The sequence below is a fragment of the Montipora capricornis genome, chromosome 5 (assembly GCF_036669925.1).
Source record: "Montipora capricornis isolate CH-2021 chromosome 5, ASM3666992v2, whole genome shotgun sequence".
In the NCBI taxonomy this organism is placed as follows: domain Eukaryota; kingdom Metazoa; phylum Cnidaria; class Anthozoa; order Scleractinia; family Acroporidae; genus Montipora; species Montipora capricornis.
The window spans coordinates 22,771,782-22,789,581 of record NC_090887.1 but is presented as its reverse complement, the minus strand read 5'-3'; the positions used below and the strand labels follow the sequence as shown (position 1 = coordinate 22,789,581).

At 39.1% G+C, this 17,800-nt stretch overlaps 1 pseudogene; it reads right to left on the bottom strand.

Moving 5' to 3' along the window:
• Nucleotides 1-422: 422 nt before the first annotated feature.
• The window catches only part of LOC138050107 (uncharacterized), a 25,697-nt pseudogene continuing 8,319 nt past the window's right edge, over nucleotides 423-17,800 (bottom strand).

Below are 17,800 nucleotides of genomic sequence, written 5' to 3'. Positions count from 1 at the left end.
GATTTGAGCAAGTTACATGATCGTTTTTGCACTGCTCTTCGGTTCTCTCGCTTCGGTTTTCTTGGTTCTTTCTTGGAATGAAGGCTTCATCTTCTTCGTGTATCTCGTGGTCGCTGGTAGAAACGTATTGAGACACCATCAGCTTTCATTGTGTGAAAGTCGCTATTGATGGATGTAAAGTTCCATGTTTCCGAAACTTTCAAATCAACGTTAATAAATAATTTAAAACTCCCCTAGCCATTTAAGCTTGTTCTTGTCACAAGATTTAGTCACAGAAATAAACATATATCGCTCAAGGGGTTGACTAATACCAGCTTTCGCGGAAGGTTTGCTAACACGTGCATCCTGCTTGGCAGACATGGATGATTTATTTGGCGAAGCAATAACTATCCCTCATTAACATTTGACGCAATACAGAGTTTTTACTGCACTAGACAGTATTGCAGTCTAGACAAGTCTCGCTGAACAGTGGTAACACGAGAATGTCGAGGACCGAGACGAATCAAATAGATGGCCAACGCACGTTCAAAATACTCGTTTGCCTGCTCCAGCTCACCATGGTCACGGAGTACAACAGCAAAGTTTTTATAAGAATCTGCGACATGAATATGTTGAGATCCCAACTTTTCTATCTTTATAGCAACAGCGCGCTCAAAATAATCCTTTGCTTGTTCCAGGTCACCCTGGGCAAAGAGTACACCGGCTATGTTGTTGTAACTGGTTGCGACATCGATATGCTGAGATCCCAACTTTTCTATCCGTATAGCAAGAGCGCGAACATGATACTCCTTTGCTTGTTCCAGGTCACCTTGGTCATGGAGTATGGTGGCTATGTTGTTGTAACTGGTTGCGACATTGATATGCTGAGATCCCAACTTTTCTATCCCTATAGCAAGAGCGCGAACATGATACTCCTTTGCTTGTTCCAGGTCACCTTGGTCATGGAGTATATTGGCTATGTTGTTGTAACTGGTTGCGACATGGATATGCTGAGATCCCAACTTTTCTATCCGTATAGCAAGAGCGCGATCATGATACTCCTTTGCCTGTTCCAGGTCACCCTGGGCACGGAGTACACTGGCTATGTTGTTGTAACTGGATGCGACATCGATATGCTGAGATCCCAACTTTTCTATCCGTATAGCAAGAGCGCGAACATGATACTCCTTTGCTTCTTCCAGGTCACCCTGGGCACAGAGTACACTGGCCATGTTGTTGTAACTGGATGCGACATCGATATGCTCAGATCCCAACTTTTCTATCCGTATAGCAAGAGCGCGATCGAGATACTCCTTTGCTTGTTTCAGGTCACCTTTGCCATGGAGTACACTGGCTATGTTGTTGCAACTCGTTGCGACATGGATATGCTGAGATCCCAGCTTTTCTATCACTATAGCAAGAGCGCGATCGTGATATTCCTTTGCTTGTTTCAGGTCCCCTTGGTCATGGAGTACAGTGGCTATGTTGTTGTAACTGGATGCGACATCGATATGCTGAGATCCCAACTTTTCTATCTGTATAGCAAGAGCCCGATGGTGATATTCCTTTGCTTTTTGCAGGTCACCTTGGTCACGGAGTACACTGGCTATGTTGTTGTAACTTGTTGCGACACGGATATGCTGAGATCCCAACTTTTCTATCTGTATAGCAAGAGCGCGATCGTGATACTCCTTTGCTCGTTCCAGGTCACCTTGGTCATGGAGTACATTGGCTATGTTGTTGTAACTGGATGCGACATTGATATGCTGAGATCCCAACTTTTCTATCTGTATAGCAACAGCGCGATCGTAATACTCCTTTGCTTCTTGAAACTCACCCATCCTGTGATGGACATTGCCTAACGCATCATAGACTGCTGCGAAATCTCCCTCACAATATACACCAACATGCTGAATTATTTTTAGAGCTACCTTACAGATGCTTTTGGCTCTATTAAAGTCGCAATGATGAGCACAAATTTCGCTAAACCTAATGAAATAATTTGGATAATCTTTCACATTTAAATTGACTTTTGATAAGTCACGTACATTGAATACCGTTTCAATTTTTGTTATTAGGCACTTCAAATGAGGTACCAGCTGGAAGCTATTAGAAGTAGAGTCTACTTTATCAAGATTTTTCTCATCTATAAACTGACCAAATGAGGTAATACCCCAATGAATGATTTGAAAATATTGAGCCTCCGAATACTTTTTGATTCTAGTTTGGATGACGTTTCTCACAATTTGATGTACTTGAACGTACACGCCACTCTCGTCTTCTTCAATTAACAGCAGCGAGCTTTTTCGAATCCTTAAACCAATGATATCTTTGTCCACAGAAGCGTCTAATCCACTCCCATCGCTTTCGTTCTCGACATTTAGGATGTACTTTATTACAAGGTCAAGGTTTAATGGTTGCTGACCACAGAGAGAAATGAAACCGAATGTGTGATTCAAAACCTTGTCAGATGACATCGCGTCGTCCACGGCCAATGAAATCGCTGTGGTCATAGAGATTGGGTAGCTTTGGTTTGTCATGGCAAGAAAGGCCTCAGTGTTAGCACGCTGACCCCTCTCAAGCTTCTCGAGGTAGCCTTTCCAGCCAAAATTCGAAGATGCTTCCCGAACTTGTTTGACAAAGATAGCGGCGCTTGCTAAGGCAAGGGGTTGGTAATCTAATGCCCGAGCAACTTCTTTTTCAATCTCATCGTCAGCGATGCCGGATAGGGATTCTAATAAGAAAATGGCGTCAGATGGTGTCATGCCCTTGCTCACAGAGATGTGATTGCTGAAAGAGGTTTCTGAAGGAATAGCAGCGGTGTCTTGCGATGTGATCAGCAGCTGACCTTTACACCAGTGCGTGTCTCCGGTCTCTGGCAAATGAGGATTCATTCCACTTAAGCTGACGACATTGTCCACCACTAACAGCCACGATGAGTAAAGCTCAACTTTGGTACTAATTTGTGACTTTATGTTGGTAATCTTCCCCCTCCGTCTTCAGATCTTTGTCGTTTAGAGTATTTGTGACTGCATATTCTGAACACTTTAGATGACGAGCAAAAGAGACGTAGGATTCTAACAGAGAATCAAGACTTTGCGCATTTAGAGTCATCACGAATGTATTCTTGCCCGCGATTTGTTTTTTGTCATCAAAGAATTTCTTTGCGGCAAGACCGGCTAACTGAGATTTGCCGCTTCCAGGGTTTCCTGAGATGTACAGAGAAGTTAATCGGCTCTCGTTGGTTTCTTTCAGTTGCTTTAGCTTTTGTGCTATTTCAGCCAACTCATGATCTCGTTCGGCAACGTCGTGCGATGGCTTGGGTGGGAGAATGCAAAATGCCGCAGGAGCTTCAGTTAGTAACTGCTCTTCAAGGACCTTTCGATGCTTTTCTGTTTCCTTAAGGGTTTCACATTTTTCTCCAAGTTCCTGTTCTTTGTCTTTCAGTTCGTCTTTTAGGTGGTCGACTTCTCGGAAGAGTTTTTCTAACTCGCGCGTCGGAAAACTCTTCTGATTTCTGGTTTCTTGAATCTTAAGATCGGAGAGGCCAAGTGCTTGAATTGCAACTAAAACTTTACCTACAGCAATTTGAAACTCTGACTCCTTGACATGGCCTTGTGGCAAATGAGCAAAGTCTTGATTACGAAAATTTCTCAAATCATCCACATTTGATCGGACTACTGCGTTTAGGCCTCTTCCAATACAGTCGGAGTACAGTATAGCGTAAAAGAGCATGGTGCAATCCCATTCTGCTCTATTTCCGTTAACCATGGTTGCCAAAAGACCCGCGTTTTTTCTTTGGTTTCTCGGCGACTCCTGCTTTTTGAAGTCCAGTCCATTTCGGGGTTCGTCTTTCCATTCTCCCAAAGTTGCCTTGTAGCGGTTGTCCCATTCTTGTTTGAAGATTGTTTGCAGGCCCTCAGTTATCACATCAGTAGTGATAAAGCAGATCCTGAAGTAATTCAGTTGCTCGTCAGTGTATTCCGGTCCAGTGGCCATACTTAGTCAGGCTCAGCTTTTAGTCAGCCCTTGCTAGAAATAATTATTGCGTTAATGTCAGCAGTAGTACAAAGGATCACTAAATAGAGACCTTAAGATCGAGGTGTTTCGGCATTTCCCACAAACCGCGAACGTCATCAATAAGTGACTTGACTGGTGCGTTGGCGTCAGGTTTGCAGTTTGAGGTCCACGTTTGCACGTTCTAGAGGTAAGTGATTTACCGCAAGGTTTTTTGCACCCTAAAAGATCACAATCCCACGTATGAGAGGGAATACTACTTTTAAAAACTATTTCGATTATTAAAAGTCCAATTCTTTTTCATAGAAACGTAATTTTGAAGAAGATTTCTCAGCTAAAACAGAAGTGAACGAACGAATGAAAACAAACATGGCAGCCGGCTATTTAACCCGTGCATCTTAAGTCCCAAATATGGGCAGACGGCTAACGTGAAACCGCTAACCGCAAACCGCGCCTTGTCGTTTGTGCTAAGATCGCCAAACCTCGATTTTAAGGTCTCTAATCAAAAGAACTTGTATATATACAAAAGTGTTTTTATTTTTACTTTTATTTATTTATTTTTGCAAATAATGCCAAAGTTCAAAGTGTGGTTTTGAATCTTTTTCAGTGATAAATTTTACGAAAAAGGATTTTTACTTCATGTCATCCTTATTGCTTCAATAAAACTACGTCCGCGGCGCGAACGTGCAAACTACAGCGAGCGTTTAATGAACGATGCATCTGTCTGGCAGATCTACTGTACACCCGTTTATAACCATCTCTTGAAAACCAGAACAGGCCTTTACTGACGTTTTTCACTTCCGTCTCTAGGTCGTCGATAGAGGAAGGATGGACTTTTTAGTGAGACAATCCCTAAATTGTTTACAAAGCATGTTAGTCATACACATGTTTTTTTCAGAAACTTTAGTGTCTCGAGCTCCTTCGTCGTGGCTTGGCAAATGTTACGCTTTCGGATGGTAATCTTCTCGATAATGGGGTGGTAATTAAGGACTTTTTTTAGTTTTGGCGCGGGAAACTCTTTTCAGATGTCAACACTCCTTACCTTTAATAATAGTCTATTTGGACAAAGACAAACAATATTCCTTCACGGTTCACTCTTCCTGCAAGGAGGGAAAGAGAAACTAAATGAAAACCTAGTTATATGATAACATACAGACCCAAATTGTAGTACTTAGGGCCAGGAACCCGTTTCTGCAAGGTCTGGAAAGCTTTTCAGGCAAGAGAAGTCACTGTGAAAGGCATGCGCATGCTCTATAAAGCTTGTCCTTTGACAAGTTTTCAAGTTAGGAGAGGAAAAAGACATGGCAACATTTCACGCTTGGACAGGTTATAGCTTTTAAGATAAAGAGGGAATGGTGTCACCCGATAAAACCCCGAAATTGAAAGTTTCGGATGCTTTGAGAAACACGCCCCAGGAATCGCAGTAGTTAGTGATTTATCCAGTGGATGGCGCTATCCACTTTACGAACTACTGGGGGGGGGGGGGGGGGGAGGTGGGCGAATAGGGACAGGTCATCAAGGAGCTAAGTAACAAGGACGGCAACCGCAACGGCGCACCGAGAACATCGATTCAAATGGGAATTCTCGTACCTGTTATCACTTCGCGCCGGATAATTTCAACTCTTTCATTGTGTAAAATGTGTCTGTCTTCCAAAAATGAAACCGGTGTATATAGAAGCGGTTAAGGTTTGAAGAGAGAGAGGGGCTCTTTACACGATACCGGGGCGACTTTCACACCGGCGCGAGTTCACCCCGGTTGCTGCACCGGAGCAAAAATTTCGTTCCGGCGCGAAACGGTATCATGTAAACAAGGAACGACCACTCGTTCCGATGTGAAATCGGCCATCCTGGAACGGGTAGCACATGCATACTTTTCCTGATAGACGCCATATTTACAATTTGGATTCACGCTTGTATTTTATCGATATGTGGTGTCCCTTCAGGTAAACACGATACGAATTCACCTCGTCATCATGTAAACGCGGAGAAGTCACCTCGGTGTGAAACTCGCGAATTTTCCGAGTTTTCCTATGTAAACAGAGAGAGAGAGAGAGAGAGAGAGAGAGAGAGAGAGAGAGAGAGAGAGAGAGAGAGAGAGAGAGAGAGAGAAAGAGAGAGAGATTAAAAATCTAAATTGGTCGGCTGCCGTTCTCCACAAGTCGGATTTTGGTCATTTGACGTTGTTGTTTCGCTTAGGACGGGAAACTGACGTACCGAATGTAAAACGCCAGATCATGCAGATCAATTATTTTCGCTCATTATATTTACTTTGTTTTGTGACGTTCTCGTTGCCGTTGCCTTCCTTAACAATGGCTATCATCTCATTTGCTCCAAATATGGGAGGGTCAGTGGTTTCTATGCAGGGAAAAATGACAGCACCGTGATAAATTTACGGTCCAGCATTTAATGATTGAACTGCGATTTTTAAGTGAGTAGAGAAGGGGAGGGTTGTAAGCAAAAAATGAAAAAGCTCTACAAAGAGGAAGTCAGGAAAATTTCAAGACAATCTCTTTCCATTTTCCGCCTCTAATTTAAGACCAGTGCCTAATATTTTTTTTCAGTTTCAGTTTTTATTATGTATTTTGTATAAAATATCACAAAGCTATGCAATGCTCGCAGTTAGCAAAATTTAGTCGAGGCGAGCGGTGCTTACAAATATATTCCAGATGAAATGGTTGCAAATACATGCATAACTACACATTCACATAATAATAAATTGGTTTTAGAATACAGTTAGTGCACTGGAAAACAGCTTTTAAACACTTGTACAATAAAACATAAATAAACATCAAAAAAGTAATTTCAATTGAATAAATAAATGATTAACTACATGACATACTAGACTGAGGAGTTACAAGTTGCCAATTTTATCGAAACATCATTGTAGTCATCATATTTGAGTAGTCTTTGGAAGAAGATATCATAAAAATTATTTTTGAAGGTGGATTTTGACATCTGGCGCACGTCACAAGATAAGCCATTTCAAATTTTAATGCCAGTTCTTGAGAAAGATCTTTTCGGAATATCTATTCTCGAACGTTGAAGAAAATAATCTCCTCTTTGAGATGACCTCGTCTCGTAAGGATGAATATCAGCTTGATGGGTGAATTCTTGGATTTCACATGACGTCACAGCCGCCATGTTGGTGCCCCCAAACAATGACATGGCGGCCATGTTGGTGTCCCGACCCCATGCTCCGGGAATTGAAAGCTATTATTATGCTAACGTCTTCTCTTGTTTCCGTTAAACACCATTGCTGTTGATCACGTGACTGAAACCCAAGAATAGGTTAAATATATTAGAAGGTGTCAAGTTGTTTGATACGTCGTGCATCATTATAGCCACAGATTTAAAATAGAGCAGATCTAAAGGAAGAAGACGAGAAGAAATGAAGAAAGGTATTGCATGAGATTTGTCATCAACAAAATACATTAGGCGAAGAGCTCGTTTTTGAAGTGTTAAAAGTTCAGTTCTATGAATTTTTGCAGCATTACTTCACGCTACTATATATACTATACATCAAGTATGGTTCAATGAGTGACTTGTAGATATGGTGTAAAGTACTCAGCGGTACAAAATGCCTTATCCTAGAAATAATACCGATTGACTTATTTATTTTTGATGCAATATGAGCAGTGTGGTACTCCATGAAAGATTTTCATCGATAAGCACGCCTAAGTATTTGATGAATGTCTTACGCTCCAAAGAGATATAGCTATCAGTATGATGATCAAACACCTTTAAGTTTACTCGATATAGTTCAAGATCTTTTGTCTTGGTCGAAAAATAACAAAGTTAGTTTTTTTTTATATTTAATGATAACTTGTTAGCAATTAACCAGCCACAGATCTTACTTACGTTCTGCATTAACTATATTCTCCAGCGACTTAAGGTTTTTATCAGCATACAAGAGGTTAGTATCGTCTCCAAACAAATAAAATTTAAGCTGATCAGAACTGTTAGATATGTCATTTATGTAGACGAGGAAAAGCAATGGTCCTAGCACCGATCCCTGTGGGACTCCTGATAATATTATTTCCTTTTTTGATATGTTTTTGACACCAATTTGAGTTGTTTGTTACCGACCACTGAGCACGGTAAGAGGCAAATCAATTATTTGTTACCCCGCGTACACCATAGCGATCCAATTTTTGCAATAACATTAAATGATCTACCGTGTCAAAAGCTTTCTTTAAATTAACAAATATGCCGCATGTATACATCGTATTGTCCCTGTTATTTTCAATTTGATTAATTATATCTAGGATAGCATCCTTAGTGGAACTGTTTTTATGTAAACCATATTGTGAATCATTTAATATATTATTTTTCTCAAGGATTGATTTAAGGCGATAAGACATCATTTTTTCAAAGATACAGTTGAATACAGAGAGAAGTGATATAGGCCTATAATTAGAAGGATCACATGGCTCATCATTTTTATACATCGGAATTACTTCAGCAAGCTTCAACTTAGTTGGATAAATTCCGTGTTCGAGTGATTTATTTAGAAGTACAGACAAAGGTTGGCTAATGATGTGTTTAGCTGATCTTAAGATGTGAGTGGGAAAGGAATGTAGTCCATGTGCTTTATTTTGAGGAATACTCATTATTTCCAGTTCAATTTCAGAAGAAGAGACGGGGTTGAAAAAGAAAGAACCAGAGGAATTTACCCGAGGGAGATATTCAGAAAATTGTTTAAATGGATGTGGCATTTCAGAAGCCAAGTTGTATCCAACTGAAGAGAAATACTTATTTATTATATCAGGAAACTCGGAGGAATTATAAGTTAGATACTTGCTTGGTTCGTGGACATTTTAAAGAGGTTATAACTTTGTGAGCTTTATTCTTTCGACCTAAAAGACTATTGATGCCCTCCCATTTTTTTTTAGTATTTTTCAAATTTTCTTTAAAATATTTGTGAAAATACATTTTTTTACTTATTTGTGTGAGCATCAAAACTTTTTGACGATAGGTCTTGTAGGCATCAGTGTCACCTGAATTAAAAAGTTGATTTTTGATTTTAATTGATTTCCTAATTCCCTTAGTTATCCAAGGTTTTGATAATTACTTAATCATGCGCTTTGAGACTGGCTTTAACGGTGCGTGCTTGTTGAGAAGATTATTTAATTACTGGGTTGCCAGTATGGCAATCCCAGTCGGAAAATGCGTTTCATTTGTTTGCATTCTTTTTTTCTTTTTTTTTTTTGTCCTTATCGGTAAAAGTCTTGCTTGTCACTCCCCTGCTAAGTGGTGCCTTCGTGCATAAAGCCTTCTGCGCGTATTTTCTTAGGATCGAGAGGGTAGTGGGAAATGCATAGATTTGTCTGGTGGACACAGTAGAATGATTAACTTAACCAGCAATGGCGTCGAAAGTTATGTAACGCGAATGGTGTTTTAGTGGATCTTTAAACAAAATATACCCTTATGGGGCTCAATAATGGAAAGTCAATTGGATACTGAACAAGACGGGAGGTGAAAAAAAATCTGGAATCTTAAAAGGGACGAGTAATGGACTTCGACAACAATCTGTCGCTCGTCGAGCCGTAATCAAAGTGAGCTGTAGTTCTAATATTTCACAAGTGTGGTGTTTTGTACAACACTGAAATCAAATGGAAAATTCTCTAGTAACTTATGGGATTAACAAAGACAGAGAAGGAATTTAAAAGCTTGGATTTGTGATCTCTGTTGTATGGCTTATTTGTTTGTGCTCAATTCTGCACAGTCTTCTGGTAACGATTGGGAATTTCACTAATTCTTGTTAGTCAAAAATTATTTGCCCACTTTTTTGCTTGATAATTCAAGTAAAGGGTTTTTCAGTAAAGGGTTTGATGCTGAACACTGGTGGGAAATTTATTTAGTTGCGTTTTTGACACGGAGTGTAATTTGACACGATTGAGTTTCTTGTCTTCACGCACGTAATGAAATAGGAAGGGTTTTTTGCCTCTTATAGCAAATATGTTGTTTGTTTCAAAAAATATTTCGCTGGAAAAGGTGGCCTTTATGAATTCATCATGTTGTGTAATATGCGAGCTTAACTGGATGGTTTTTATGGCAATGGTAAAGCATTTTCGTGTCAAAATAAGATAAGCGTCTTTGTGTTGTGTTAACTTAATTAAATATAAATATACCATGTGCAAATTTTAACAGATAATATTAAATTATGAGAAAATATCTACGGATAGATCGTTAAAAAATCTTTATTTTTAGCGGTTATTTGAACATAACAGTTGCAACACTTGACGAGAATAATATTTTTGCTCATACAATTTATTTGAAAGAAGAAAAATTTCGCGGCCATCGGGATGCGGTGAAAATGAGTTAACAAATTTGCATACGTGCGTTGAAATGTGATTCGCGAGGAGACAGGATTTTATTTCTCTGACAAACGATTTTGTCATTGTAGTATAAAATGAAGTTTATTTGGGAAGCCAACAACATTTCTTTAACTTCCTGGTTAATCCAATTTATTGCTACGACTTGCTAGTGCGAAGATTGTTTACATGAAACTCACGCTTTTTGCGAATTTTGAGTGTCATGAAATTACATTACTTGCGTGACAATGTATCCCTTTACTCTAACCCAAAAACATTCAGATAGTAACTAACTTCATATTTATTAACCATTTCTTCTGCTTTTGTGCCTCTCAGCATTGTTGTTTGCGATAATTCGCAAGTTTGTTTTTGTATCTCATGAATGTTCAGATTTTCAATTGCATGGCCGCTCAACCTCGCGATTGTGCAAATAGTTCACCCTGAAGTCAAAATAGATACGTCCTCAGAAAGCCGACAAAGAAGACTTCCTGACCCGACAGATGAAATGTAAATATTTATGATATTTTTTCCCTTTATCTGAGAAGAAACGAGTGAATTTTACTCGAGAGCGTGTTTTGTTATCTTTAAACTGAATTTACTACCAAAGCTAAAAAACTAAAAGACCTCAAAATGGGACAGGATATTACAAAATAGTTAAAGGTGTGAACTTGTGAGCCAAAGGGCCTCTGCTGGCGCGACATGTGGGTGACCCTCGTGGTCTTGATGACCCCCCACTTCAAAAAATTAACTGGAACCCTGCAGTTCAATACCACCCAATTCAGTGCCTTCTGTTTTTGTGTAACACGTACCAAAGGCAACCCAGTGTACGCTTTTTATGGAGCGTCTTGTTTGTTGTAAAATGCAGAGAAAGATTTATTCACATCCGTGTTTTTTGAGACTGCTTGGATCAAGTCTAATTGAGAAAGGTCGTGTAGAAAGTCTGTTTCAGAATACCTTGAATAATCCCGTACTAGATTTTTATGACAATCATGCTTGAAAATAGTTTTATCGAAGTGAAGAAAACAGAATTGTGAATAGTGTGATTGGTTAGATCGGAGATTATGTTACCTCTGGTTATATAATCTTCTAGATTACTTATAAAGATATTGTCAATAAGTGAATAAGAATTATGATGCACTCTTGTTGGTTTATCAATTGTTGGCATTAAGTTAAAACTTTGCAGGAAGAGAATAGAGTTTTGAGCATATTTTCAGTAATTAATACTGAGATGATTTAAATTAGTGTAAACCATGATGTTTATTTTCTTCCCAGAGGCGCTACGTTTTTAAATTTTTTCATCAAAAGATTCTTCTCTATTATGATAAAGCTGTAAACCATTTGCCAACTTAACATTCCACGGAGAACTCATGAACGTGTCAACGGGGCAGGGAATTTGCAGTCCTTACAAAGAGTGTAACAAGTGGATCTGATCTCACCTTTGCTAGATGTCACTGAAATTCTCCTCTACGCAAGCTGAATGATATGCGAAGACGGATGAACAATGGTTCCGATCAATTTGCTGTCTCGCAGACAACTAGAAACAGTGATGTATGTCCTCCTGCAACAGATATTAGCCCAAACTTCAGTCACGTGAGCAGCGATAGTTTTAGCTTCTGTTAGTCTAACTACGCTTCAACTGTTGTAAGGCAATCCCTTACTAAAAAAAAAAAAGAAAATCAAAAACAAACGGGATATACGATGCTTTAATTGGTGCACTATTTCCTTATTAATTATTGATAAACTTCTATTCTACGGAATCAAAGAAATAATATTTGCCGTTGACAGGCATTTTTGCGAGCGTGCAATTTTTCTCGGCTTAAATCACGTAAGCTCGGTCAACAGGAACACCAAACTTTGGCCAGATAATAAACATTTTCGGTGCATTAAACTTCTCTATAACAAGATATGACTTCCCTTTTAGCCTTGAATGTTTTTCGTCCGCTTTCGCTTTAGAAATATGCGTGGACGCTTCTAAATGCTCGAATTACAATAACCAGACTATTACTTTCGAACATTTAAAAAATGAAGACAAACTGAATCAGAATCAGAATCACCATAACAGCACAAAGCAAAACCAGTGCAGTACAGGCGCTTAGTATAATTAGAAGCTTAAGCTTAATTTAAGCTTAAATTTTTGACAGTTTAATTACAAAACATTCGTGTCGACCAGCTAGGAAGGATCGCAAACATTTGACTTACCGATTAGGAACGTAAGGAAATCTTTTCCTAGAAGTCTCTTAAGTTCTTGCGATGGTAAAAAATCACTGCACGGTCAACAAGTCTGAGGACTCTAATATAGAACCTGATCAGCCACGCCCTCACCCCTGAAACAACGGACACCAACATGACATTAACAAATTCGATGATGGAATTTAACAGTCCAAGAAGACATGCAAGATACCTTAGCCGTTCATCGTTGCGATAATCAAGAAAGACAAAGATCGGTGGTGCTAACATTGAAGCGATTTTTAGTTCGTCGCAGCTGCAACTTCGATCATTTCGAAGGCACAGGACATGATGTTCATAGCACTGAATATAAACACGATCCACCGCAAACAATCAATTGCTACGCGCTTGCGTATTCCATTATGTACTTGAGACACTACCCTATGCTTGATTGGTTGAGCTGAAAGCGTTCCACCAACCTCACTTGCACGTTTGTCCACAAACCACTATGTATTCGAAACTGGTACGGTCTGATCGCGGTTACGAAAGGCTGGGTAAAGTAGGTTGATGGAACTTAAGTATTTATGGCACCATATAGCAATGAAAAGGGAAAAATTCCCTTTCTATATAAGTCCTATGGCAACAGGTCAATATTCACTTATCAATCACGGATGGCTGGATTTTTATAATAAATGCTTAAACGCACCGTGCAGTCACAAGAATTCACAATTATCATTTTAGCGCAGTTATACTGAAAAGGTTCACTCAGACAGCGCTATGCAGTTTTTTTTTCTGTTAAAATAACTATGCATCTGTCCTTCTGCTGGAAATGCTGACTGTTAACTATAGATGTTTCAGTTTTTAGACTGCTCAATGAGCAAACTGAAAACAAAGTGCAACAATTATCCTAATGCGTCATGCACAAGAAATTATAGTTGTTTTATTTCTTCTAGTTATTATCTTTAGTTTTAAAACAGCCTTAGAGAAATGAGGACGGAAACACTGACGTAGGAGTAGAATGGATAGAAATTCAGGTAATTTTTGCAGCCAGCATAATCAGTCGCAAGCAAGCTTCACCTGGAATTGAAAGAAGAACAATCAAGAACAACCTTCTAATACCGTGAAATATTTTGTAAAGGCTTCATTCTTTCCACCATAGGCCGAACTTAAAATGGTTCATTCTTTCTTGGCAGACAAATCGGTGTATTAGCGTCGTAGGGTACTTTTTTAATTGAAACTCCAGAATTCAGTCCTGTTATCTGGATGGACATGACAACACTTTGTGGAGCCGAAGACATACTAGAGCATAAAATCAAACTTAACTTCGGAGTCATGCAATTTTTTTCTTCCCCGTTTTAACAAGTGCCGTAGAAATCTTTGCTAGTTCCTTGAACTATAAGCTTTCCGCAAATGGTCTTAAGTGTAATGAACAAACATGAAATGATACCCAAAGGAGCTTTTTCAAAGATGACGCGACAGAATGAACTAAAGAACAATATCCCGAATTATGCCATTTACGACGTATTTTACCTACCTTGTGCTTTCCTTTAAGTCAGTAATATAAGCTATACAGGTTTAGTTAGCTGTAGAAGGGTGTCAGAAACACTGCTGAAAAAGTTACATCTCCATGGCACAACAGTTTCCTTAACAGCGCATTGAAGGGAAACGTCCCTTTGCAAATATCCTGTTGGCAACCGGTCAATAATTAGGATTCAACATGAGTGGCTGGGGTTTGACAGTGGATCAAAAATGCACGTCATAGAAGTTGAGTCAGGGTTGAGGTCAAACCAAAGCTTTTTCTCACAGATTATTAACTGATTTTATCAGCTGCTCTTCTGGCCGAAGCTCCGCTCACTCTCGAACCGGGTATCCTCAGCGAGAAGAGCCTTTTTTAGCTGGCTCATACACCTTATTCCAAATTGGCAACCATTTAGATATTCATTTGTTTTTATTTAAATTAGACCTTGATGCCTCGTTTATGGCAAAATATTCTTTTGAATGTTAAGCTTAAGAACGAGTTATCAATGGGTAATTTGAATAAAATCAAAAGTATATTTAAAGTGCTACTATGATTAAATTTTTATCCCTTGAGTTTTTTGGTTTATCACATAGAATACCATGAAACATTAAAAACTCTGTTTACCGTTTGGAAATATCTGCATTGGTTCCGGAGATATTTAAGTTTGAAAAATGTGTAAAATATGCAAATGAGAAGGCTGATGACGTCATTCACCCAACCCAATAGAACATCAAGAATATAAATAGAGCTATCTCGGTCAATTTGAAACAGAGACCATTGAAACTTGGTGAGCTAATAGTTCTGAAGGCCACACACCTTCGACTGTAAAGAAATTTGTTCCCATAACAACTAACTCTTTTCCAGTCCCCTCCAACCTGATTTCAATATTTTGGTGATCTCAGGCTAGAAATATTTACCAAGGCCACAAACTCGACCTAACATCTTTATATGCTGGCAGGATCCTGCAGATGAGGCACCATTTGCAAATATCAAAACAGAACGCCAAAGGTGGCCTGCAAATGTTTTAATATCAGGGTGGTCTGAACCCAGTATGTTGTCATGGTAACAAAAATGGTATGCTCATATTGTGGAACACATCTACTAGAATCTTACTGCAAAGAACCAAGTATTTCTGATTCAAATTGACTGAGATATCTTTCTCCGTCATACTTGAGTGGGTTGATGACGTCATCACTTGGCTAATTTGCATATTAAAAAAAAACTTGAATATCTCCAGAACAAAAAGAGATATTTGAAAATGGTAAGTAGCATTCTTTTTCTCGTACAGACTACATGTTTATGTGCCAAAATGGCTTAGATAGAGAAGATGCAAATTTCGTGATAGTAGCACTTTAAAAGGCGGCCATTTTGGAATAAGGTGTATTCCCCGAAACAGCGGCTGATAATCGAGTATACTTCTTGCGCACCGGCTTTGAGGTCATGAAATGGAACGTCATGATATAATCACGTGCCGCGTTAAGGTCACTTGGTCTGGGTAATAACATAAGTCGTAAACTAACCTCCTTGCAGCCGTTTTTTGTGTCGGTCCCATTCTCCCTCCCCACAAACGTCTGCTGAACCGAGCTGGGCATGCCATTCCCATTGTGTAAGAATATCCAATCAGGGTCGAGCTATTGTTGCAAGATAGCCAATTGTAAAGCAGCTTATAAAATGTTAGAAATTTACGCGCGAAAACTCGTAAAGGTATTCGATGTTTAAAATGTTGTGTTTATCGCTTTCGTATGGAGGTTAATACACCAAAAAAGATTGTTAATGGTGACCTTCGATGCTATATATGTGGTAGTACTCCTCCTGTCAAAGAAAGGATAAACGTATTTGGGAAAACAGCTCACGATCTTCCAAAGTTAATTAAATCCGCGCTATCCGTCAACGTCTACTCCGAAAATGACTTGTTTGTGTGTACAAACCCATGTTATAAACGCCTTCTTAAACTTGAGAAGTTAGAGAAAAACATCTTTGACTTGAAACAAGAACTCACGAGCAGTTTTAATGGTAATGTGGAGACAGCCAGGGTGAAAAGATTACGAAAAGATTCAGACACTGTTCCAGAGCGTTCAACGACAGCTCAGAACAAGCTTAGTCCTGGGGTGTCAAGGTCTCTGAAGTTTGTCTCTCCAGCACCTACCACTTGTACTTCTTTTACTTACAATCCAAACAGAGCGTTTCAGAAGCCGTACTATGTAGTCTACAATGCTTTTGGGCATTTAAAGGGATGGGCAGCGATTAATGAGACAATACAAATATTTCATGTTAATGTGTAAGGCAGATCGAAGCCACAGCAAGAAATATGCTGCAGAATGTTTATATCAGGTGTTTCTAGTGAAGTCTCTTTTAGCACCGCGAGACAGTGAAAGATTTTTGTGGAATAGATCTGTCAACACCCTAGGAGGAAAAGGCAAGAATATTGCCTTGGACTTGGGCATGGAACACAACAATCGGTTCTTGAAGGAAGCCATAAGGAACCTAGGCCCCAATGTGACAGAAAACGCTGTAGCTCGTATTTCACATGCAGAAGGTGCGACACGAACGTTGAGCGATACTGTTGATCACGAAATCCACAAAGTGTTGAGGTCTGAAAGACACACGTGAAGTTCAACTGAAAGAGATCTACAAGAACTAGTTAACAGTGCAATGGCTACCGGTGTATTTCATAAACAAGAAGGCCGTCATTATAACCACTTTGTGAACTTTGAAAGAAATTTCCTGGCCAGTCTGGATATGTCAGCACTATTTAAGTTGGTAAATGACCATAAGAAAAATGTTCACCTTGGAGTGCGAGCGAGGTAGAAAATAAGAGGGTGTGAATGCTGTGAAGTGTGCTGTAGAAATTTACAATTTAGGCTGCCCATGCTTTTATTTGATCTACACAGTGGTTTACTGAGGAAATTTAAATCTGACAAATTATGCAAGCAAATTAATTGATGTCAACCCTGGGATTAAAAAATGTACAATGACATAGTGTTCCACTGAAAACATTTCCATTGCTAAAATACACAGTATGATAATTGTTTTCTAACTGAAATGCACTATTTCCAAAATTAGAAACAAAATTTGTCATATTCGAGAAGCAGGGCTGGCTCACACGCTGAGAAAAAAATAAATTGTGTTAAAACAGTCTCAGATTTTCTACAGCACTTACTGCTGCTAGTGGGATATTCTCAGTGTCCACTGAGTTATCTAGGGAGTCATTCTCTGAGTCATCTAGTAATCACATAGAAATATTTTCTACAGCTAGCTCAAATAGCTCTTCATCATCCATTAGTCTGTCCCAGTCTCCAAGCCATGTGTCACTTTCTTTCTCTTCATCTTCAATATTTTCAGACATGGTAATTTCAGTGGCACAGTCACCAAAAATTGAGCTGATACTTTCCATTATTTTTACAGCATGTTGTTTGTGCCAGATTTCAACATTTGATATAACATCTTCTAAAGTAAATATCTTGCTACAATTTTCAAGAACCCGATAAATCTGCTGGTTTGAGAATCCAAGCATGAATTGTAGGTTAGTTAGAGTTGGAAGCTGACCACCAGGTGATTTGCTAATGAGTTCACGTACAAGGTATCTATGATAAGATGACAACTTTGAAAACAGGGCTTTTTTTGTTGCGTGGAAATTATTCTTGTACGATCAGTACTGGGTGGATTTTGTCCTGTTTGGTTGGCACAACCTGGGAACATGGTCAGTCTTCTACACTCATTACTGCTACAGTAACAGTTCTTGGCACAGTTGTCACAGCATAAGTGTTTTGGGTCAGGGCAGTTGACATGTTTGCAATTGTCAAAC